At 38.6% G+C, this 26,193-nt stretch overlaps 1 protein-coding gene across 1 annotated transcript in view; it reads left to right on the top strand.

Annotated features, from left to right (window-relative positions):
* The first annotated feature begins 21,659 nt into the window (after positions 1 to 21,659).
* TMC3 (transmembrane channel like 3) overlaps positions 21,660 to 26,193 on the top strand; it is a 131,537-nt gene continuing 127,003 nt past the window's right edge. The window contains exon 1 of the mRNA XM_065559335.1: positions 21,660 to 21,782. The gene's annotated coding sequence lies outside the window, so the exon portion shown is untranslated. The remainder of the gene's footprint in view (positions 21,783 to 26,193) is intronic.

The following is a 26,193-nucleotide window of genomic DNA, read 5'->3' as shown; positions in this document are numbered from 1 at the left end:
TTCTTACAGAGAGAGAACTGGCAAAATATTTGAGGAGAGTCCGTGTGGTATTTCCAGGAATCAGAAAGCACCAAAAATCTTGAGGAAGCTTCCTTTCTTGAAATTATTCTCCAAACTATGCAGATTCAGTAGTTTTCAGAACAGCTTTAAGGAAATATCAACTATAGCCTGATTCTCAACTGGTATAAACCAGCATGGCTTCATTTACTTCAGGTGGGCTAGGCCTGTTTACATCAGCTGAGGATCTGACCCCATAATTTTTCTGTTTGTCTGACTCTTAACCAAACTATTCACAACTCTCCTTTCACGATTATCAGGTTCCTTTTCCAGTCTGTTAGCCGATACGACAGGCAATGCCTTCAGTGAATGATCTATCCCTAGATTCTCTGCTCTCTCTCTCTCTCTCTCTCTATATATATATATCCTTGAAATCCAAAATCAAAAGTTCTCCTTTTAATGATGTTTTCTAGCATCTCTGTAGTTTTTGTGCAAAAATCCCTTCTCTCCAGCATAATACGGACTTTATCTGGGCAATCCATTTTAGCAGTGGTTTAAATCAAAGGTACAATCTTTTTTAACTGGCTCCTACAAAATCCATTTTAGCTCCTCTACTGCTGGTTCTCAGTGTGAAAGAATCTGTTTGACTGTCCATTTCTTGGAGAGCTTTTAATGTTGTTTTTAGATTTATACCAGGAGTATTTTACCAATAAGCCTCTTCATCTTCACCACTAGAATGATTTTCAATGAACATCCAGTGGTTTCATACTAAGCAGTTTCCTTTAGCTTTTTTCTCCCTAGGGAAGAGTGCATTGAACGGCTGGAAGTGTCGGTAACCGCATTAGCTAAAACCATTTTAGTTGCTGCAGCCCTAGGCATATACTGCCCTTACTCGTTTTCCTCTTCCTCACTGCTTCCCCAAAAGTCAGGGAGCCCGAGAAACTTCCTGTAGCCAAGTAGGTCATAAAATACATTATGGACCAATACTCTGCTAGTGTAAATGGGCACATTTCCATAGATATCAGTGGGGTGTCACCATTTAGAGCAGCAGAAAATTTGGCCCCATGTATGCACAATAAACAGAACTGAAAGAGAACAGTGAAGCCAAGAAAAGGAAGGGAAACTTGAGGGTCTAAGTGTATTTGTGGCATCCTACATTGTTTTAGCATAATTGCACTGAAGTTGAAAAGAACAAGAAGCAGGAAGCAGGCTAGAAGCAGACATGGGTAATGAGTGGTCCCATAAGCATCTCAACTCCAGAAGCTCCTCAATTAATCCAGTAAATCAATATCTAACTAATAAAGACAAGGATGAGACCAAACACGGGGGGCAAATTATTCCACATCGTCAACCTACTGAGGATTTCTTATCTTCCACTGAAGTATCTGATATTGACCACTGTCAGAGACAGGTTACTGAGCTAGATGGACCTGGGGTCTAACCCAGGATGGCCATACAAATTGCCATATGCTGGACAAAGTGTCACTCCTGATGATCATATTAAGGAATTTGCTAATATGTTTGCCTGGAAATGTGAAGAACCAGTCTTTCTCCAGGAAATGGACAAAGCTGATAGTAACCTGTCACCAATTTCTTGTTACTGTTTAGTTCATTTTTTGTTCATTAATATAGATTTGTGCAGTGTCTAAAAACATATTAATCAGTTGGTGAGAGACATTTTGCAACACAATACCAATTTTGTCAATTAGTTGAAGCATAATAAATGACTAGTTAGGGAGAATCCATGCCCTTTTGTTTTGGTGTGTTTTTCAGGTAGTGTGATGATTTAAATTCAGAGCAGTGGATGCACAATTCACCATGTTACACAAAAGATATCACAGGTTATTCCTTGAGGTACATGTGCTGCTTCTATTCCCCTACCCAGCCCCTACTACCTTGAAGAAAAGAAAAATCAAGCTTTTAAAAATTTGAATTATATCAAACATGATGGGAGACTTGATAGGTAGAGTGATGTAGACTTAAAACCCCTGCTGGCCTTGAACATAAGATACTTTAATACTGAGACCAATGTACCTAACAGATGTGCAGACATTTCTAATTCACAGATACCATTTTTTAAAATGGTATCCTTTTTTAGATTATATTTCCTGGGCTATCAGCGTGGATCATCGTCTCAGTAAAGTTAGTTATTTAATGCCAGGGATAATGGGTTATCAGACTACAGAGTTACTTTAATAACTGGTGATTTTACTACTTTCTGGGAATAAAAGAACAAAAAGTGGTATAATCTTGTATTTTCTGCCTTATTTTTCTTAGCATCCAAAAATGTGAGGTCATGCAATTCCCATGGTGACTATTTTATTAAAGAGAGTAGTGGGAAGTTTCCCCAAAAAATATTGTAGCCATATTTCTCTTTTCATGCTGTGTTGAAATGTGCCTTGCTATTGTATGGACAATTCCTAAGAAAACAGAACTCTTCTGTATGAGACTGTTTAGAGGTGGAGCACTATCCTTCAGTATATTCTCTGTGACTCTAAGATCAAGTTTGGAATGGAAATTATCTATTCACTTTCCTCTGAGCTTAACATTTCTAATCTTCATTTATTCTGGGGGGCAGAGGGGTTCCCTTCAATTTGACAAAAATGTTGTTGTTCATTCCACTGGGCAGTGAAATGATAAGCAGGAGAATATGACTCACAGAAACACCATGACACAATTTCTTCCCATCTTTTTCCTTGCTCCTGAGGAGTAATAATTCCCCTTCCCCTCCCATCTGCTGTGAGGAGGGAGTGTTACTCTTATGTTCCAGGACCCAATGTCTGAGTAACTTGCTTAGGAGATATGGGGAGGGCAGGGGAAGGGCGGGGGAAGGGTTCTTACTCCCTCATAGTGGTGCGCTGGCCAAATATCAGTCTAAATCTAGGTCGCTTCTTAGTTAGTTATTCCAGTTTGTAGTGTATTCAGGTGCAGTTTCTATATAGTAGTATGAAAATGAGTTTCTCTTAAGTTAATAAAAATTAAATCCTTAGCTCGACATGAATATAAAATAATGTTCCTTTGGTGTACTAGCTCAGGGCAGATCCTTCCATCCTTATCCACACTGAGTGATACCCTACCCCATGAGTAGTTTTATTGGAATCAGTGGAGCAAATTGTGAGTAAAGTATGCTATATAGCAAGAGAAGGGCATCAGAATCTGACCTTGTGTTTGTAAAATGCAAGTCATTTTAGAACAGGGGTTCTCAAACTGGGGATCGTCACCCCTCAGGAGGCTGTGAGATTATTAGGTGGGGGGGTCACGAGCTGTCAGCTTCAGCCCCCAAACTCCACTTTGCCTCCAGCATTTATAATAGTGTTAAATGTAAAAAAGTGTTTTTCATTTTTAAGGGGGGGTCGCACTCAGAGACTTGCTGTGTGAAAAGGGTCACCAGTACAATAGTTTGAGAACCACTGTTTTAGAAGAAAAGGAAACCTGTGTAGTGCTACTTGCATACTTATTTCAACGAATAAATGGTTGTTTAAAATAAATATGAGTTTCAGCATGCTCTAGCCAGTGAAATAAACAGGAGTGAAATTTTAAAGGTTAAAAAAATTGTATTTCTAACAGGTAAAGATTTTAAGTTGCCATTCATTGTTTATGAATACCAAACCTTTTTTAATATAATTTCTGCAAACAGCATTGTGTGGATTTTTGTGTCCCCTGGGCTATCTTCCCTCATTAACTTATGTCCTAAAATTCATTCATCTCTGTATGGCAAGCTGTCAAATGGTTATGTAAACTCCAGAAGATAGAACAAGTCTTTTAGTGGCACTCGTGACTCTGCAGATAGGATCTCATCTTGCTTATCCGCAACCTGAGGCAAGCTAAAAGGCCATACATTTGCAGCAGCAAAAACGAAGATTCAAAATTACTTTTCCACAGCAGACTTAAGTAGAGAGAGACCAGAGTGCTGCAGGATTAAGTTCTGCTGCTTCCATGCATACTTCTGGATAATGTATTTGGGGAATATCAGATTCTTAATAACCCGGAGCCATTAAGAAGGATTCATGCACATTCAGGCATGCATAACTAATTCATACTAATACATTTATGTGCACTCTCATAGAATGATAACAGGTTGCAAGTTATTAGTGGAATAAATGAAATTGGTGCTTATACCATGTGTTGTCAGCTTCTCTATAATTTAAAGCTAGAACATTAATGTACAAAACTGGTTGAGAATTACTATAAATATTGATAAAATGCTTGTATTCTCCAGCACGCATGTAATCTTTCTTAAAAAAAAAAAAGAATTTGTCTGTTTGGAATCTTTCATCATGTCAAATGATGATTTAAAGTTTACAATTCATGGCTAAATGGCTTCTAAATGGAGATTGGATCTAGACTGCCAAAGTTGGCATGAGAGATTATTGTAAGCAGAGATTCAGTGGAAGGACTGAATCCATTTTAGTGTTGCTGTTGCTTATTGCTGAATTCCTGCAACATTATTAGACAGATTTATAAATGTTTCATTACTGCAGGCTTAAAACAAAAACTAGGGCTGTCAAGCGATTACAAAAATTAATTGTGATTAATTGTGTGATTAATCGCGCTGTTAAACAATAATGAATACCACTTATTTAAATATTTTGAAAAATGTAGACAACATCCAAAATATATTGATTTAAAGTATAACACAGAATATGCATCCGAAGAAGTGGGCTGTAGTCCACGAAAGCTTATGCTCTAATAAATTTGTTAGTCTCTAAGGTGCCACAAGTCCTCCTGTTCTTCTTTTTGCGGATACAGACTAACACGGCTGCTACTCTGAAAGTGTACAGTGCTCACTTTATATTTTTTATTACAAATATTTGCACTGTAAAAAAACAAAATAAATCCTATTTTTCATTTCACCTACTACAAGTACTGTAGTGCAATCTCTTTATCATGGAAGTTGAACTAACGAATGTAGAATTATGTACAAAAAATAACTGCATTCAAAAATAATGTAAAACTTTAGAGCCTACAAATCCAATCAGTCCTACTTCTTGTTCAGCCAATCACTCAGACAAACAAGTTTGTTTACATTTGCAAAAGATAATGCTGCCCATTTCTTGTTTACAATGTCAGCTGAATGTGAGAACAGGTGTTTGCATGGCACTATTGTAGCCGGTGTCACAAGATATTTGCATGCCAGATTTGCTAAAGATTCATATGTCCCTTCATGCTTCAACCACCATTCCAAAGGACATGCATTCATGCTGATGACAGGTTCTGCTCAATAACTATCCAAAGCAGTGCAGATTGACTCATGTTCATTTTCATCATCTGAGTCAGATGCCACCAACAGAAGGTTGATTTTCTTTTTTAGTGGTTTGGATTCTGTAGTTTCCACATCAGAGTGTTGCTCTTTTAAGATTTCTGAAAGCATGCTCCACACCTCATCCCTCTCAGATTTTGGAAGGCACTTCAGATTCTTAAATCTTGGGTTGAGTGCTGTAGCTATCTTTAGAAATTTCAGATTGATGTCTTCTTGTATTCTGTTAAATTTGCAGTGAAAATGTTCTTAAAATGAACAACATGTGCCGGGTCATCATCTGAGACTGCCATAATAGGAAATATATGGCAGAATGCGGGTAAAACAGAGCCAGATACATACAATTCTCCTCCAAGGAGTTCAGTCACAAATTTAATTAATGCATTATTTTTTTAACAAGCGTCTTCAGCATGGAAGCATGTCCTCTGGAACGATGGCCAAAGCATGAAGAGGCAAATTAATGTTTAGTTAATCTGGCGCATAAATATCTTGCGACGCCATCTACAACAGTGCCATGCGAACACCTGTTCTCACTTTCAGGTGACATTGTAATTAAGAATTGGACAGCATTATCTCCCGTAAATGTAAACAAACTTGTTTCTCTTAGCGATTGGCTGAACAAGAAATAGGACTGAGTGGACTTGTAGGCTCTAAAGTTTTACATTGTTTTGTTTTTGAGTGCAGTGATGTAACAAAAAAAACCCCTACATTTGTAACTTGCACTTTCATGATAAAGAGATTGCACTACAGTACTTGCATGAGGTGAATTGAAAAATACTATTTCTTTTGTTTATCATTTTTACAGTTCAAATATTTGTAATAAAAAATATGAAGTGAGCGCTGTACACTTTGTATTCTGTGTTGTAATTGAAATAGATGTATTTGAAAATGTAGAAAAACATCCAAAAATATTTAATAAATTTCAATTGGTATTCTCTTGAATCGTGATTTATTTTTTTAATCGCAATTAATTTTTTGAGTTAATCGTGTGAGTTAACTGCGATCAATCAACAACCTTAACAAAAACCCTTTTCCTTCCAATTCAATGTTGGGGAGGGGTAGTTGAAGTAGTATTCTGTTTTTTCTGCATAAATGTTTCTGTATTTTAAAATCTAACACCTAAAAAGGTATCTTTCAAAATCATGCTCATTTATCTCCATGATGTGATGGAGACGTTTCAAGACAGGTAACATTCAGCATGTCAGAAGGGCCATATGCAACAACTCTTCTCAAGGATATACAATGGTCTTTTGAATGTTCTTCCTTTTCATGATATCTCAATTAGAGATCATTCTATAATTACAGTTGTGAGTTATCATGTAGTCAAAGTTTCATCCTTTCCACTGTAGTCACTGGAGAACGTAGATCTCTGCCATCTTATTTCCCATAGGACTCATGGGCTGATCAGTGAAGTCTTTTTACTTAAAAGTCCTAATATAGTCCAGAACACACCTGTTTAAAAATGCTCCATAATACACTGAAAATATGTTTTGATTTTACTGTCATACAGGTAATCTCCTACAGCTTTTGCAAACTTCTTTCTATGTTTCATTAATGCTGGCTGGTAATGAGACTGCTACCCAGATATGTTGGACAGGACGCCAGTAATGAGACTGTTACTCAAGACCCGTTGAACTTACTCTGAAGGTCAAACAGGACACAAAGTATAATTCCCAATCATTCAAGTGTTTTTGTCAGATTTGTTACTAATAGCCCAGCAACTATGTGACCATGAGTCTGATTATCAGGAATTGTTAAAACTTTAATTCCCTTATATTAATCTTTTTGATGTGTGACAGGAGCAACACTGGCAAATATTGCCAGTAGCTGTCAGATTACATATGCACTATGAATGTAGTCAGTTTAAGTGCAGGACTGCATCTCTCTGAAGATCTTAGCATCATGTATTCCAATTCAATTTATTTTTATATCTCATCTTTCACACACAGTTTCTGAAATGCTCAACAGTGAGAGATAGAATAATGAGATAATGCTTTACAGAATTGTGAAAAGTGACTTGCATACAGATAGCAAGGCAGAATGAGAAAGGTGGAGATGGACTTGAGCAAAAGAAGACAGAACTGTACCTTAAAAGCAGCAGTAATACAAGTAAGCATTCTTGCAAACTAATTACCTAATTATTCAAGAAAGAGAAGAGAAAATGTGAGAAGGGTATATTGGTTTATTTTCAGTCATGGGTTAAATCGAAGAATATTGTTAAAGGAGGGCTTCAAAGAGAGAGGTTGAATAAGTGACTTGAAGGAATGGGGAAATAAAAGAAAGTGAAAAAGGGGATGGGAGCGGGTAAAGGGAATTTCAGTAGCCAAGTTGGAAAGGGATAGAAGCATGAATATGAATTTCTGCAATGTTCTGGAAACAGTCGTAAGCTGACTTTCAGACACAGGAGGGGAAAGGGAAGTGCAGGGTTAAGGGTGTCTTAGGCTTCTGGTATCTGGAGGTGTAAAATTGAGGTCTTAATTGAGGAGAGTGACAACAGAATTGGAGAGATGGGGCAGAGAACTTTTCACCCAGAATTCAGAGTAGCAGCCGTGTTAGTCTGTATCCGCAAAAAGAACAGGAGTACTTGTGACACCTTAGAGACTAACAAAAGCTTATGCTCAAATAAATTTGTTAGTCTCTAAGGTGCCACAAGTACTCCTGTTCTTTTCACCCAGAAAAAAATAAAAAACCTTCAATCTTTGAACCAGTCTGTAGTAAAACCAATATTCTGTACCCAGGTGCCAATAGAGTCAAGACAGTGAAATATACGGAGGATTGAGAGATAAGATAGTGAGTCAGAGAACTGCAAAGCTGTATGTTAACTGCATAAAAGTAACAAGAGAGGTTGCAACTACAGTAATAGTGAGAAGATGTCCTAGAGGAAGAAGATAGAGAAGAAAATAAAGCCAAATAAAGTCAAGGACACAGCGTCTTAAGCAGTGAGGAGCAGAGAAGATATAAAGCCTGAAAGGTATGAAAAAGGTTTAAGCTGTGAGAGGAGATCACCAAAGAAGCTGTCTCCTTACTTACAGTGTTCAGGAAGGACAGAATAAATGATCAGTATTGTCATACAGATAAATTAGCCGAAGAGAGAACGATCCAAGCCCAGTATAAAAAAAAAAAAGCAGGTCCTTGATCACCTGAGGAAGAGCAGAAATGTGAAAGAGTCAAAAGCTTGTGTGGAGAGAAGTCAGAGAGGTCGAGCTAGGAGAGAGCGTCAGAAAGCTGGAGAGGCCACCTTCCCTAGAACGTACCAAGGAATAATCCTTGAGAGAGGAGATGGTGAGCAGCAAGCAAAGAAGGGTGTTTTCAGGTGGTTGTGATTTTTCTCCTCATCACATGGAGATGACTAGGGCAATAATGTAAGAAACAAAGTTAGGGAAGCAAGAAATGACATGTGAGATTGGGGAGAGGAATTTAATGAGAAGGTCAGACCTGTGGTAGCAGTAAGGAGGGGAAGCAATCGGTTCAAAATGGTAGTGACAATTCTTAATACCTTAAGGTGTGAAAATTAAAAGAAAAAAAAATCAAACACTGCCCCCCAAAATCCTTAATGTTCTAAATTCATCCCTGCTGTAACTCCATTAATTTAACGAATGAATGGAGTCATTGATGAATGATCCAAGGTATGAATGTTTTATACTGGTGAATTCGCATCTGATTTGGCCTAAAGCAGGAAAAGTAAAAAGTTGTTTCTCTTCTAATGTAGCATAGTTGAATATCTGGTGTATCTTCTACTAGAAGACTATATCCTAATGGGTGCAACTGATAAACTAGGAAGTCTTTTTCTACCTCTTGCCATTAAGATTCATACCACTCTCTATCCATGAAGGATAATGATGGTTCCCCTTTCACTTTGTCAGTTGACTCTCAGGTTCTTTCTACACTAGTGTGTGTTGTGTGTTTGTTTTTTGGCAGATTTTGCCACCACTTCTAACACTAGAGCAATTCTGTCAGTGGCAACAATGAACAGTGAGAGCCAAACGGTAGAATGGGCTCCACCACTAGCATGTCATTTGGACCTGCTTGGCTTGGCACAAATTCTTGCAAAAAATCTGAGTGTCTGGCAGAACAGAACAATTCTCTGTAAAGGTTTTGTGCTATTGTACAAGGCATTGGTAAGACCCCATTTGCAATACTATGTACCATTCTGGTCACCCATGTTCAAAAAAGATGAATTAAAACAGGAACAGGTGCAGAGAAGAGCTACTAGGGGAATGGAGGGCCCCTCTTAGGAGAGGAGACTGGAAGAGCTTTGCTTGTTTAGTCTAGCAAAAGGAAGACTGAGGTGGATATGATTGCTTTCTATAAATACATGAGGGGAGTAAATACCAGATAGGACAAAGAACTATTTAAGCTAAAGGACAATGTTGGCACAAGAACAAATGGATATGAACTGGCTATGAACAAATTCTGGCCAGAAATTAGAAGGTTTCTAACCATCAGAGGGGAGAGGTTCTGGAGCAGCCTCACAATTGGAGTTGTGCGGGCAAACAACATAATTCATTTTAAGAGACAGCTGGACAAATTTATGAATGTGATTGTATAACAGGGATGCTTGTGTTGGTGGTGGGCAAGGCTCAACAGCCCTGGGCTCACTTCTGGTTTATGTCTTATGTTCCTAAAGCTCATGCTTCAGGGTTTCATCCAACCACTGGCAGGGGTCTGGAAGGGATTCATTCCCCCATGTATTTTGGGAGTGTTTTTTTTAATCTCCTTCCACTGAAGCATCAGTGATATTGGGAGGGGTGGGCTAAGGCTGTGAGGTGATATGGACCATTTTCTCTCTCAGGTGCTTGGTTGTCTGGTTCTTGCTCACATACTCAGGATCTAATTGATCGTTATGTGTGGGGCTGGAAAGGAATTTTCCTCCAAGTCATATTGGCAGTGACCTTGGGCTGGGGATTACTTTCCTCTGCAGTGTGTGGGTGTGGAATACTTGCCAGTATTATCTGGGCATATTTCACTAAATCATTTCCTTGCCATTGTGGGGGACCTTGAGTATTGGTGCACCTCGGTCCTTCATATTCTCTGCGGGTGGCAAATAGTAGTCTAGCCTCTTGTGGGCAATTTCAGTTTTTGGGTTTAGTGTGCAGGTACTGGGTGGTCTGTGGTATCCAGAGGTCAGACTAGATGATTTGGTGGTCCCTTATTTCCTTAAACTCTGACTCGATAAGCCCATCTCAGCTGTGAAGTGCATACAATCCCTTGCTCACAATGATACGTAAACGATACGTAAATGATACGTAATTCATATAATTAATACAATATGGTCTCCCAAAGATACTGCAGAATGTTGTCCTGTCATACACTCATTTTTGCTTCCTGCCCCATAAGCTTTATTTTCTTTCAGTTAAGCACTTTGATTTGCTCATCAAGTCTCTCCAGGGAGGACATCCTTCAGTATTTCATGTAAGCAAAAGATAAGTCTGCCTTTCTTCATTTGAGACTTTTTGAAGCTGCCCATGGCTATCTGTGAAATCTTTCAGCCATTAAGGGCTTGTCTTCACTACCCGCCTGGATCGGCGGGTAGAAATCGATCTCTCGGGGATCAAATTATCGCGTCTTGTCAGGACGCGACAATCGATCCCCGAATCGATGCGCGTACTCCACCAGCGCAGGTAGGAGTAAGCACCGTCGACGGGGGAGCCGCGGCGGTCGATTTGCCGTCATCCTCACAGCGGGGTAAGTCGGCTCGGATACATCGAATTCAGCTACGCTATTCGCGTAGCTGAATTTGCGTATCTTAAATGGATCCCCCTCCCCCCATGAAGACCTAGCCTAAGTATCAGTTATACCTCATTGCTGGCCAGTGAGGTGGATTTCACCCAGCAGAGAGGTCTGGCTAAGGATGTCTTCATAAAAAGGTCCATATAACAACCTTTGCTCAGCTGCCTCTCTTCTCTCCATCTATCATGCTGCAATGAGAAGTGACTGTGAAAATTAATAGGCTTTGATATTGGTTCCCCTGACTGGCATATGCTATATTGGTATAAGCCCAGTTATATTGATAGAACTCTATCTACACTAGAGCTTTCACCAGCATAGTTCTGTCAGTGAAAAATCACATCCCTAACTGATACAGCTGTGCCAGTAAAACTTTTAAGTGCAGACCAAGCCATAGATGTAAGCGTGCATAATATCTTTTTTGGCAACAACAGCAATTGCTCTTATGGAAAATGTTAGAGAGCTTATTCCTTCACTCTCCCACTTCCCTGGTCCTTCTCGTGTGAACAGAGAGCAACAATACCCAAAGTCCGAAGGTGCAAACAATTAGATGTTTATTGGGGTGAACTTCCAGCAACCTTAAATCCAAGTTCCTTTTTCCCTGTTTTCAAATCCCAACTTACTTCCTGTTTGCCCCTAATTTATATAGTAATATTCTTAGCTATACCTTAGCCAATCATTCTACTGAAATTTATCCAACCAATCCTAACATATTGTAACATGATTAGCTAACCAATTATATCCCACCACCTTAATTAGTTTACACCCAGCAAAATTAATTATACACCAGACAGAAACAATCACAGAATCAGACAGAGACCATGCAAATAAACAATAGCAAAGTGGGAACAATAACGACAAAACAATACAGAAGTGAGGATTTCACAAGTACATCTATAAAGACATAAGGGTTTCCCAGCTGTGTCTATTGATAAGTGAGTTCTTACCAAACAGAAAACTATCAAACTAAATTTCCTTTTACATCTTCTAGGCTCTTCCCTCTCTCTGGAGGTGATAGATTGGATCACCTTTCTAACAGTCCCAGATTGCCTTATTTCACTATGACTAGTTTGGAATGTGAGGATGTGACCATATGCTTCCCAGATTATGGCTGCTCCCACTTCTTAGCCAAAGGCCTTAGTTTAAAGACAGGGCGTCAGACTGTCACAGTGATAGAAGGCCCTTACACAGATTCTTTCTTTTATACCTCTGTAACTAGCTAAATGATAAACATATACCTAAGTTCTTAAAGTATAGGCCTTTACAGACAGGCCTGAATATCTATATCCTAACAGAAAATAATGTCAAGAAAATAATTATGGCTACATATTCAAAAGTGATGTTGGGTGCCCCCAAACTCAAGATACTTTAAGGGGGCATGATGTTCAGGGGGGTGGATATTCAGCCCTTACTGAAAATTAGGACCCTTTAAGAGTGTCAAGTTGGATACCCAAAATTTGAAGCAACCAGAATCACTTGTGGCTTCTGAATATTTGGGCTTTAATGTACTTTAACTGTCTTTACTTGGATGCATATTTTGTCCTTTTGGGGGGGGTAGGGGGAGAAAGATTGTCTAGTTTTGCTCTTCATTTCCTTCTCCTATCTGTTCTGTTTCTCTCAGCTGGAAACAGACCCAGCACCACATGACCAGAAAGGTCTCTATGGACTACCACCAAAGCTCTGTAAAATGTAGTTTTGGGACCTCAGCCCTTGTCCAATCAAATTGTTAGAAAACACAAGACATGCGGGTAATGCATATATGTTACCTCACTAATTGACCAACACTTATTCATAGACAGTGGTAGTGATTCCATGCAGATGATAGTTGGAGGTGATTCCGAGATGGTGTGGATGATTTAGTTGGGGATTGGTCCTGCTTTGAGTTGGGGGTTGGACTAGATGACCTCCTGAGGTCCCTTCCAACCCTGATATTCTATGATTCTATGAGATTTATTCAGTTGTTAATTTTGGATAAAAAGCAGATGTCAAATAATGCAATTTCATGTTCAAAAGCTATCCAGAAAAGATGCAGCAATTCACAGTAAGTGCACAAGTAGGAGAGGAAAATCAGTCAAGCTACAATACATGGACCCCTCAGGTCCAGGTGTCTGTGCAAGCAAAGGAAGAATATGGAAATCCCATTCAAAAAAATTGGTATATGTTGCTTTGTCCTGTTATCTGTTCAGAGTTGGATTTCAAGAGTGCATTTATGTTGTTCTGGAGAGATGTGTAACATGTTCACAATACATTGCCTTTACTACACCTCTTAAAATATGCACATGTATTTTGAATACATACTTTAATGTTGAGAATAAAATGTTACAGTATCTAATTACAGCAAAAGGCATTATATTCCTAACATGCCTTCATATAAATTAACTAGCTGGAAATCTTTATATGCCACAGTTGTATTTTTTCACCTGAGTTTGATGTAGCACTGTAGTATAATTAGAAAGATAACTGGAAATGCTAATATATTACCTAGTCATAAAAAATCAAACTATTAATATTGTTACTCTAAAAAACACAACGACCCTCAACATATAAGTCTTGACATGAATTATTATTGTTTACACAGACCTCCCACCAGTCTGTTAAGTGCAATGTGCCACTCCGTTTATAGTCAAGCTGCTTGAGACAAATTGTTCTTTTATGTACACAACTGTGCTATAATGCAGATTATGGAAGTAACAGTGCATAAATAAGCCCTACTTTTTGCTTCTCTTCATAATGTCATCCACTTTCTGAAAGTAGAGAATACTTTTGAAATGCTAAACCTGTAATTTATCTGTGAATCCTGGATCTTTCCTTTATCTTTTATCAAATGGCTTTGCTACAGTAACAGTGCACCATGATCAGAAAGATTTTATCACCCTAAAACTACACTAAATGGTTGAGCTAAGTTGGACTCTTGCTCTATGGCTAATTAATAAAATATGAACTTAGCGCACACTAATATTGATTTCCCTGGAAAAGACTCTGCTGCTATTAGATAATGATGGTGCATATGGACAATGGATGACTTAAAAGACCCCCTTAGCTCTTTGATCTTCACACTGTACTTTCAATAAGTTCTCCAAATATATCTGTAGGTTCCCTATCTGATCAATTGTGCTATGTCTGTATTATGTCTGTTTTGAAAAGTAGGTTGACTTTCTCTTGATGTCTCGCTGAGATAATATAGGTCAACTTGTGTGACTTAGAGGTGAGAGGCTCGGTTCAAAAAAGCAGTGATATAGCCTCTGATAGTCAAAATCAAAAAGATTCCTTATGTACCTTGAAATAATAAAGTCATGCTTTAATGATCTAAGAAGCACTGCAAATGAGCTCTTCTGAAAAGGGGGTTAGAATGTGCCTTATCCATCCACCATGGCACAAGAAGTCCTAGCCTTTCTGCACCCTGGTACCACTAGTTCAGAATCCTGTGGAAAAAGAATTCTGTGTATCACTGTTAACTTTCCATGAGCATGAGTCACAAGTGGCAGCTAGGGCCATGTAATAAAAATTCCCACTGTAAGCAAAAAATCATGTTTATATGGTTTCTTGGGAATGCAAAATATTTTTGCAGCTTTGCTTCATATTTTGCATTTGCTTTTGTGAAGAAAATAAAATGCACATTTCCCCAGGTATAAATTGACATTGTACTGCCCATAATTTGTCTTTCTGCAAAAATGGTGGCCTTTCACAATGAGTCAAATTCACAACTAGCTGTGGAAAGCTGAATTTTTACACGTGAATAAACCTGAATTGAGTGGTAATTTCACAGAGCTCAAGTGTCAAGCCCAGCCTCTCCATCTTAAACACCATCATTTCAAGTGCCAACTTCTACCCCTTCCCCATTCTTATTTCTTAGTTCTAATGAGTGTTGTCACCAGATCTCCATGCATTGTAACCATCTTCTACATAACTCCCACCCACTCCAGCATACAGAAAACTTCCTCTAGCTGATGAGGACAGGAAAGCACTACCAGTTCAAACTTCCTCACTTGAGGTGGGTGGGAAAATCCCTCATGCCCTTCCTTCACTGCTGCAATTAACTCAAACCAATGCAATTGCTAACAAGTATGTAAAACATTCTTGTACTTTGTGGTGTAAAATGATGTTTATTTCAGACTATCCAAGTAATTTATTCATAGTGTTATAAAAAATCAATCCAGCACACATTAAATGGATTAAAAGCCGGTTAACTGATAAATCCCAAAAAATAAATGGGGAATCGCCATCCAATAGGGGTGGTTCTTGTGAGCTCTTTCAGGGATCTGTTCTTGGTCCAAAGCTATTCAGTATCTTTATAAATTATCTGGAAGAAAATACAAAATAATTGTTGGTAAAGTTTGCAATTGACACAAAAATTGTGGAGTGGTAAATAATGATGGGGATCAGGGAAGCTAAACAGACTAATCTGCATCATTTGATAAAGTGGGCTCATTTGAACAATGTGTTTTTAACACAGCCAAATGTGAGTTTATACATTTAGGAACAAAGAATGTAGGTCACACTTATGAGATGGGGGTTGTATCATGGAAAGCAGCAACTCTCTGGAAAAAACTTAAGGGGAGTCATGGTAGGTAACCCATTGAATAAGAGTTCCTAGTCCGATGCTGTAGTTGAGGTTCAGAGCAATCCTGGGATATATAAGCAGGGGAAATCAAATAGGAGTAAGGAGGTGGTACTTGTGATGCTTCCTGGGGGCACCGAGGGCTGTGAGACACCTTGCTACCACTTGCCCTTAACATGAGGAAACCTTCTCTGTGCCTGCTGGGGATCAGCTCCTTGACTCCCCCAGCCACAGGCAACACAAGCACTTCTCTCTAGACCAATGGAATCCCCTCTCTTTAGGTTAGTGATAAGCACACTCCAATTCCTGAGCTCTCTGAGCATCTCCCTGGAATGTCCAGCCCCTGTTCCACTGGACACTCAGTTTTCATAGTTTCATTGCTTCCAAAGAAGCAGGAAACCTTACCTTCTCAGTTACACCTCAGATCATTGCTCCGCTTATCACACAGCACTTAGGTATGTTTATAGTGATAGCAAGTAGAAGTATTGGAAATAAATGATTACATATAAAATAAAAACCATAACACAGTCTAGAACCTAGAGTTATTTAACTAGATACTTTCAGGTTTTATACAGCAATGCCAGGGTTGGCTGTGACCCTCCATTTCATAAGACAAATGTGCATTTAGCTTACCTCCTTGGTGAAGGATCCAGGGTGTACCTCTGCACCTCCAGACATACCCCAACAAAGCATTCTCATTACTCATAAACCACATCTCCTCACGCTGTTTATTTCTTCCTGTAAATTTCCTCTCTTAACGAGCATTTGGCTCAGTATGCAAACAGGCATCCATTGTGAGACATGAAAGGCCCAATACACACATCACCAGACACAGAGAGTCTGTTACCTCCTTTCTAAAAGAAACCTGTCTGATTACCATATTACCTCCTGATTACCTACCTTAAGAACATAATTTTCAGTATAGACACACAACTTCTTAAATATTATGCATGCATACATGTTGCAATCATTATGATGACCAGTGGGCTACTGACTCTCGATAGAGACCTCACATGCCACCATTTAGTGAATTATTATGCACCCCTCTGACTGAGGGGATCCCTGTCAATACATTCCTTGTGCCCTCTGACAGTTGGCACTAAGAGGTTCCTGGGTCACAATATTACCTCTGTATTCTGCATTAGTGAAATCATTACTGGAATACTGTATCCAGTTCTGGTATCCACACTTCAAAAATGTGCTGATAAATTGGAAAGGGTTCAGAAAAGAGTTACATGAATTATTAGAGATCTGGAAAACCTGCATAATGGTGTGAGATTAAAGAAGCCAAGTCTATTTAGTTTAACCAAGAGAAAGTAAAGAGGTGTCTTGATCATGGTCTACCAGTACATACATAAAAAGAACAGGAGTACTTGTGGCACCTTAGAGACTAACAAATTTATTAGAGCATAAGCTTTTGTGGACTACAGCCCACTTCTTCGGATGCAGTCTCTAAGGTGCCACAAGTACTCCTGTTCTTTTTACGGATACAGACTAACACTGCTGCTACTCTGAAAGTACATACATGTAGAACAGATTTCTGACAGTACACTGCACTTTAATCTATCAGAAAATGAGATCCCATGGTTGGAAGCTGAAGTTAGACTCATTCAGACTAGAACAAGGCATGCATTTTTAACAGCGAGGGTAAATTAACCATTGAAACAGCTTATCTGGGGATGTGATGAATTCTCCATCAGTTGAATTCTTTTGATTTGAAGGAAAAAATACTGGGTATCTTTCTAGAAGATGTTGTAACTCTTACAGAAGTTATGGGCATGATGCAGAAATTATTGGATGAGGCTCTTTGGCCTGTGTTCTGCAGGAAGTCAGACTAGCTGATCATCATTGTCCCTTCTAACCTTAAAAATCTATGAATTTAGAAATAAACATGTTTCATAAACTTGAAGTGGTTTGGTGTATTATCTGTGTCTGATTTATGTTTAAGAATGAATATATGTAGAAGAGGCTTTAAAATGCCAAATCAAAACGTTTAAGTGGCCCAAAATTCTGTCATCACCTTTTTTGCAAAGCTGGGAGCTGAGGCTGAAAAAAATCTAACCGTGTCCCATTCAGCAATTTATTCTAGTGTACCCCAAATCCCCCCCATACTGCTCTTCTAGTTTAAATAAAACAAACCTATCCCTATCTTTCTGGTGCCAGTGGTGACCAATTGTAGTCAACCTTATCACATACCCCAGAAGGGGAAATAGAACCTGGTAACGTTGAAGGTAATGCTGGCATGTTTCTGTTTCTTGCAGTGAAGGTTTGGCTCAAGTACATTGATCCATTGAAATAAAATCTGATAATACACCTATGCCTGATACCATACAAATAGCACCACAGTGTGATTATTTCACCCCTAAATTATGGAACAGCAATGCCATTTTTTTGCATTGTAGCCTCCTTCCTAAAAGACTCATTTCATGGTCTCAAACAACTACTCATGGGGTTAAGCTGGTTGAGTGACATGCAGATGACACATTTTATGAAATGCCATTTTGACGTAGTTAAAGAGATTTAAGTATTGGCAGAGTCCATATGTGGTCATTAAGAAGTCTATATTGTGTAACTTACTGAAATGGTAAAACCATCATGTACATCATCACAAACTAATGTGTCTATAATATGGTTACATACTTGATTGTTTTAATCCTAAAACAAATGGGAGGCGAGATTCGCCTTCCTCTGCAGCATGTGGGTGCACATCATTTGCCAGGATTATGCGGGTATATCTCATTTAATCTTTTCCCTGCCATTGCAGGGGCCTCGAGCATTGGTGCACATTGGTCCCTCCTATTCTCTTCCTGTGGCACAAAATAGCCTTAGTTTCTGGTGGGTTGTTGTGCTTGCTTTGGTCTAATTTGGTTGTTGGGTTTTGTGTGTGAGTGCTGGGTGATATTGGTGGCCTGTGATATACAGCAGGTCAGACTAGATAATCCAGTGATCGATCCTGGCTTGAGACTTTGTCTCTATGTAAAAAGGCTGCTGAAAGTTTTCAACACCAGTTTAATATTTATTATTATATAATATTTATTTATGATTATATAATATTGTTATATATTTATTCCACAAATTGAAAAATGAGATTGGCTCAGTCTTTTTGACTATTTTTATAAAAATATTGTAAATTTATCTTCACATCCACTGATTATTAAAATAAATGTAAGTTGCTACACGAAGCAAGAGTTATTGCTTAAACCTGAACACACCAAATCACCCTAAAATAGTATTAGCAAATAGGGAAAGGTTGTTTTAAAGACTTTCCTTTAAATCAAGGTTTCATCCAAAGTCTCTCTATTCTTTGGAAATGGATTACAACAAACACATAGCATATTGTTGTCGTAATCATTTCAGCTACCACTGAACTGCAGCCATCCAACTAGATGGACCATAGGTATGACCCACTATGACCATTCTTATGTTCATCTCTGGGGTGGAAAGTAGCAACTCTTATTATTCACAGTAATTGGATAAAGCCATTTTAGCACATGAAGTGAAGAATACTTAATTGTATTGAAACTGTAGAGGGAAATATGACAGAATGTATTTACTCTAAGTGATATTTGACAAGGACACTGAGGTTAGCAACTCTACTCTTGAGAGGGGGAAAAGTGCTAGGAGATCTCTCACTTCAAGTGGCAAAGGACCTTAGTTGTACATCTAATTTCAGACAGCATCTCCAGCAGCAATAGTTCCTTACAATGTGCTCTTGCATTGGTTCAGTACCATCTCAAAGGGAAGAGTGCCACCTACTGAATCTCCAGCACCACTTCCTGCAGCACCTAGGTTTTCCATAGCAGTGTCTCATCCAAAGATGGAGTAGTACTCGTATATACCAGATTGCTTAGTGTCTGAGATTTGAAGAGATCAAAGCCTGGGGTGCATGGCTGCATCTATTGATGCAAAATAGGCTGAGGTTACTGTACCGTGGCACATAGATGTACATTAAAGGAGGTAGGAATCCTTTATTGGCTTGGGTGTTGGAACTTGTAATTCAAAAATGCTAATTATAATAGACTGCAATAAAAGTAAAATGAATAACTCCCCATGTAGCTTTAGTGTTATCTGCCCTGGATTTGAACCTTTCATTCCTATGCATGTTCAGATACATTGCTACTATACTAATAATTAATGTAATATTTCACTTCTATTATCACAAAAATTAGAAATGTCTTTTAAAAAATTAAAGCAATAAAACTTTTCATGCTTCCGGGTAAACACTCTAGTGTATTTCAGAGTCTCTCCTGCAAAATATTTCAATTATCTGCCCATAAATATGGATGAAATAAAAAAAACCTCATTTATATTTGTCCCATAAACTCTTATAATCATTCCAGCATGACTAAAAATCATGACTTTCTTTATGGGATTCTCTTCTGACAACTTTATTTGACATAGTATGAAAAAAACCCTCCTGCCTTTGCCCACCCCAAAACCAAAATTGGCCACCTTTAATTTTTCAACAAAGTTAATTAAATCTCATACCATGAACATGCTGGTTGAACCTCCATTAGAACCTCTGAATATATGTTCAAAATATATAGGTTTTATTTTTTCATTGATCACCTGGCTGATACGATGAGTGTATTAACTGCATAGAATTAAACCAAGAATTTCGAGAATACTTGACCCTGTGCTGTATGAACAGCATATGGAAAAAGGATTATTGAAATGATGATTACAGTATGAACACACACATTTACTTACTGACTGAAAAATAACAGCGTATTCTTAGTAGAGAACTACTTAGATTTTTACCACATCCTTACTAATGTCAGAAATGGGGCAGGACTTTGACACAGTCTCCCTGCCGGGCCTAACAACTTGGGTTCTTTCTCTCCTGCGGAGTAACTCAAAAATGTAAATAAATTGAGTTAACTCTGCAGAGAAGACATACCCTATAGTTCCTCGTGGTTTTAAAACCAGTGGGATTTTTTTTAATAAATTCCCCAGTGTAGACAAAGCTATTCTCTAGTGCACATTTCCGAACACACACCTCTAGATTTAACACTGAGCTGGAAAGACTTGAATGGAAAATACCATGCATGTGGTCCAGGTGAGGTCGCTGTCGGAGGCTTAATGGTTGCATTTCCTCTGTCTTTGTTTAACTCTGTGCAGCATTAGCACTGCAATAACATAGTTTTAGGAGTTGATAGCTTTAAGCACCTTGAGGATACTCTAAGGTACATCACCATTTTTATTTTTGAACTGTATCAGAATATGTGTGGGGAGAGAAATTATTATTATTTGCTTGGTCCTCCTCCTTGTTCTCTCTCTCCCCCCCGATTCTCCACTCTCTGACCCCGTAAGCACACGTTCTCCCTGACTTCACACTATGCTCCAGGAGAACCATCTGATTCCAATGTGGTGGTCACCTTTACACCACCTTTCTGCTTAAAAGCACCAACTTTTGGCTCCCCATTATAAAGATCAAGCCTCCAATTCAATGAGGTGCTTAAGCACATGAATAATCCCATTACTTCAGTGAGACTACTTACATGATTAAAGTATCAGAGGGGTAGCCGTGTTAGTCTGGATCTGTAAAAAGCAACAGAGAGTCCTGTGGCACCTTTAAGACTAACAGATGTATTGGAGCATAAGCTTTCGTGGGTGAATGCCCACTTCGTCGGATGCATCCAATACATCTGTTAGTCTTAAAGGTGCCACAGGACTCTCTGTTGCTTTCTACATGATTAAAGTTAGGCATGTGTTTAGAACTTTGCTGAGTTGAGGCCCAAAAGGAAGCTCTTCATTCATGACCAATAATTAGCTAAGAGGCTTGTCTCTAATACTGACTTCTAGGTGAAATTTGCTGATGACTCTCTTTTTCCACAAAGGTCCATGTTAGGAGCTGATCCTATGTGCAAAAGAAATTTGGTGATCCTGGGTGAGATCTCTCATGCGTATTTTTGTCCTTTTCTCACATCGTTTACTCTCAAGATTTATCTTTTCTGTTTATCACAAATAAATATGCGGGTTGCTAGAAGTGCTTTTTATATGTCAGGCTTGTTATTGTATTCAGGAACAAACTGATGCTTTATTCTATTTCGCAGCAAATTGTCACTGAGTATAGACTGCACAGAGCATTGAGTTTCATGTATTTTCTTTGTTTCTTTGCAGAAAAATGAAGTGACAGGTGCTTAGCCTCATTTTTCATGCTAGCTTTGCCATGCCATTTTCACCAATAATGAAGGCAGCTGCCAGAGCTTGAGGAAGTCAGGCGAAAAATTCAGCTGGCAGGTAGACCCAGTCACTTTAAGAAATGTAATCTTATGTTAGCAGATGGTAATTAAAAGGCAGAAGAAATAAAATTTTGTCTCAGTTTTCTGCACTGTTACATCAATTAAATCTGCAACTGAAATGCAAGCAGAAAATATAATTTATTTTCATGTGGCTACACAACATGATTGTGTTCAAATCTAATTATTTGTTTGCAAAAACTGCGGCAAATTTTAATCGAAGCAAAATAATTAATGATTTCCAAAGAAAATGTATAACTAGACATTAAATCTGCAGTCTTTAGACCTTGCATGTCCTAGACCTATCTAATAGCATTTCCTCCTTATTCTTCATTTACTGGAAATCCAAAGTTTAGGTTCAGAAATCAGCGATTTATTTCCAATTTGCAGTAATATCAATTACAATCTTAGCAGTCTCAGCAATTCTTGGTCTAAGTGGAAAACTACTCTACATCAGGTCTCGGGGGCCCTTCCTGTTAAAGGAAGAGATCCAGAAACTCCAGGACTGAACCTGTTCACATCTGTCATAATTTGCTGGCAAGAGCAGTCAGAATCTTGCAGGAAAATAACTTTTTGACTCAGACAAGAATTCTGAAAACTTAGTAATTCTTAACATGTATTTGTCTTTATGAACGCAACTAGAGTCATGAAAAACATGTGCAAATCTAGAAATCTGCAAATCAGTTGGAGTGTGAAATAATTACATAATTAAAGCTCATTATGTTATTGATGAAACTGAAATGGTGCTGAAGTTATGTCACTCTTTCCATTGCAAGCCCTAATTTGCAGGGGTTTATAAATTAGTCATAAAAATTCTCACAAGCTCAAAATTTACCATATGAAACCTGTCGGGAATATTTTTTTTCTAAAAACCCGTTTGGTCATTTTAAATCTGTGCATATTTAAAGAAAAAAAGGGTCTGTGTGGCTTCAGATGCTTATTTTGTGTTTCTACAACTGAAAGCAGCTTTGCTTTTGGTGCTGAGATCTTATGTCCTTTGAATGTACCTGGTGCAAAATCTGCCTTAAACCAAAAGAAAAATGACTGAGATATTTTTGAATTCCCGTGTTCTCTGGACCAATTCCTGCTACAATCAAAGATAACAGAAGTTTTGTCTTTTGTTTTGAATGGGATCAGGATTTAGAAATAGTTTTGCAAACAACATTTTGAAAGTATTTTTTTTAAGCACAATGGATGGGCTGAAATGCAAATGATTGAGTAAACAGATTTTAGTTTAACAATTGACCAGCAGTGTTACAATCTAGTCCATCTGATAAATACCTGTACTAAAATAGATGTATAATAAATTGAATGATTGAGTTCATGTGATGAAGAATGTACATTAGCTTTGAACTAAAGATCACATTCAAACCATATTTTCCTTCAGTATTGGAATGACTCTCAGTGATTAAAATCTTTGAATTTGGGAAATTCTACTTGGAAATTCATTCATGCCTCATGTTGAATGATACACATTTTGTTGAAGAAAACTGAAAGGGACCGCTACATTTAATTAAGTTAACAGTTAATAAGGAGAGAACATTACCCCCTTTTTTTTGGCCAGAAGTCGATAATATTGGTGTGAACCAACAGCATGATCTCTGGTTGTGAGAGATGGACTGCAACGGTGGTCTCTGTTTATGAAAGGTTGTACGGAGGACAAGCATTTGAAGGCACTGAATTTCTTTGGAGACAAGTTACCTCTAGTTCGCAAATTCTAACATAGGATAGGTTAGCTGTGAGTGAAAGCATAGCCATCTTAAAGATGTGATGTATGAGAAATGAGTTTGTGATTTATTTTCAGCTGGTCTTGGTGGATTCTCCATTACTGACAACTTTTTAAGTTAAGATTGGATGTTTCTCTAAAAGATCTGCTCTAGGAATTATTTTGGGGAAGTTCTATGGCCTGTGTTATATAGAAAGTTGGACTAGATGACCACAGTGGTCCCTTCTGGCCTTAGAATCTACTGTTGAGTATGTGTCATAGTCACAAGCCTGCAATCACAGTTGCCATTAATCAGCACGCTATTGATGGTCTTAGCCCCGAGGCCAAGCAGGCAGTGGAGACTGAAATACTTCTTAACCCTTGGCGTGCTCCCTTCATGTCAAGGTTAGGGTTCATTAGTAGGGTAGTGTGAGGAAACATAAAGAGAGGACCTTGGTTTCCAGAGGTCTCAATCTTTCCCAATCACATTATTTGCTAAAATGTCTTGGCGACAGCTAGAAAGTGCTCTGTGGACAAAACTGAACAGGTATGAAGTGTGGCACATCTCTTGTAACTTTTACCGTGTTCAAGCTTTGTAAGCAATTTCAGTGCTTATGTAATGGCACCAGCCAATGCTGGGTGCGTTGCAGGAAAGTGTTTGTGAAAGGCATTTAGGTTTTTTTTTCCTGTCGTCCTTGTAGTCCTGACCTGCAATGCCCTCATTATTCCGGGCTTGGATCTTTCTCCAGCTGAGACTACTATTCTTCCCAAACGGTGTGGTTCTGGAATAAGGACAGATGTTCATTAGAGCTTAAGAGTGAGACCACGTAGCTTGTTTACCCCAGTGACCTAAGACAAGATTGAACCTAGGACTCTAAAGGTGAAAGGATAAGGCATAACCCATCCTCCCCAACTCTTAACTTTTAACTTCCTAGCTTTTGTCATTACCTTAATGAGATTTAAATGCTTTTGTATTTCATAGATTACAAATGGAATAAAGGAATAAATGAGCCAAAGAAAATGTGAAAGAAATCTTCCATAGCAGATCTGTTACATTGGGTTGCCCTTGATAATGTTACTATTTTCCCCACCTTCAACAGCCATTGTAATTTGGCATCTAGAAAGATATTCTTGCACGGCGAACCCCTTCTCTTTCCTTAGACCCTAAACATCTTGTCTCTAATTTGCTCAGTCAATGATAGCCCCAGACGTTAGGTCTGGAAGCTATGTCTTTGGCTTTCCCACACGTACAAGTGTGTAACCATCTACTAACTCATGGAACAACCGGGGCTCCGTTGTAGTTCATTGCTGTACACGATGCCAGGGCTTGCTGCCTTTGTACTCAAACCAGTGTCCTCCGGGAGTATGCATCAGCTCATATTCTGAAATGGGCAAAATTGTTCAGAGTGGGATATTCCAAAAAATTAATGTAGGTTCCCATTCTAAGGATTTCATGCTGAGGAAGGAAATAGATGAATGATTAGCTTGGTGTCTTCTTTCACCAAAAAGCCAGGGAAGAAGCGAGAGATCTGGAAAATATGAAAAGCGAAACAGATGCAGTTAATATTTTAAAGAATATGGCCAAGATTTTCAAAAGTGACTCAGCGTTTGAGTGTTCACACTGAGAGTAAAGTGGGCCTGATGTTTCAGAAAGAGCTGAGTTCCTGCCCTCTAAAAATCAGGCCTCTTTAAAATGTCTCCTGTAGTTCACCCAAAAGCACTAGTCACTCTTGGCATCAGTATTTACAAACCGTGGGGACTCTTACTTAGGAATATTGCAAGAAAATCCTTTCTCCACCTGCAGTTTCTGAAAGACAGAAGTGTTGGCAACAGTGAAGGAATGCGGTTGGCAAATCAATTCAAAGGTGTTAAGGAACCAGATAAAGAGGGGGGTAAGGTAGAGAGTAATTGGAATTCAGTTTGACATTTTCTTTTACAACTCTTGCCCTCAGTGAGTTCAGGCAGGAATAGTAATTTCTCAGCACTGTGTCAGGTACATAAAGAAGTGTGACAGCCCTCTCTGCTAACTTGAACTGCCTGCTAGACATTTTTATCATTCATTCATTATTATTATTTTAACTAACTATGAGCCTGATCCTGCTCCCATTGAAGCGGAATGGCAAAAATCCCACTGCCTTCAAAGGTGCAAGCTCAGGTCGGATGCTCCCAATTGCTGTTTAAAGAAGTACAAGTGGCTGGCTGTGGCCATATTTACATTGTGGAGCTTGGGATTTATGCTCTGATTTGTTAATGAAGTGTGTGAGAAGGTAAAATAGTAGCTGCTTTTACGCTGAGAAAATGAGTTTGATGTGATTTTGGAGTATTGATATTATTCATTACCAGATGTAGCCACTCCATCAGCATAATAGCTTTTCTTGGACAGTATTCTGATCCAGTGGATAAACTTAAATAATTACTCTGCCACCACACTAAAAAAAAAAAACCCTACTCATCTAGATTCCTTGATTTCTAATTTGTTCAAGCTGATAGGAAACTGATAGGCCGGAGTTTCAGTGCCTCTGACATGCTATCACTCAGCAACATTCAAATGCAGAATATTTTAAAATCAAATCCACAAGCCAGCACACTACTTTGAAGAAATGTGTCAACAGATGCTGTCAGCTCCTTGCCTCCTGACAGGCTGTGCAGACTTCAAAACATTCTGAGCTGTAGCTTGTCCATCAAATCAGAAAATGTCTTTTGTGGG

Source organism: Chrysemys picta, chromosome 10 (assembly GCF_011386835.1).
Source record: "Chrysemys picta bellii isolate R12L10 chromosome 10, ASM1138683v2, whole genome shotgun sequence".
In the NCBI taxonomy this organism is placed as follows: Eukaryota; Metazoa; Chordata; order Testudines; family Emydidae; genus Chrysemys; species Chrysemys picta.
This window is presented reverse-complemented; position numbering and strand designations above follow the sequence as displayed.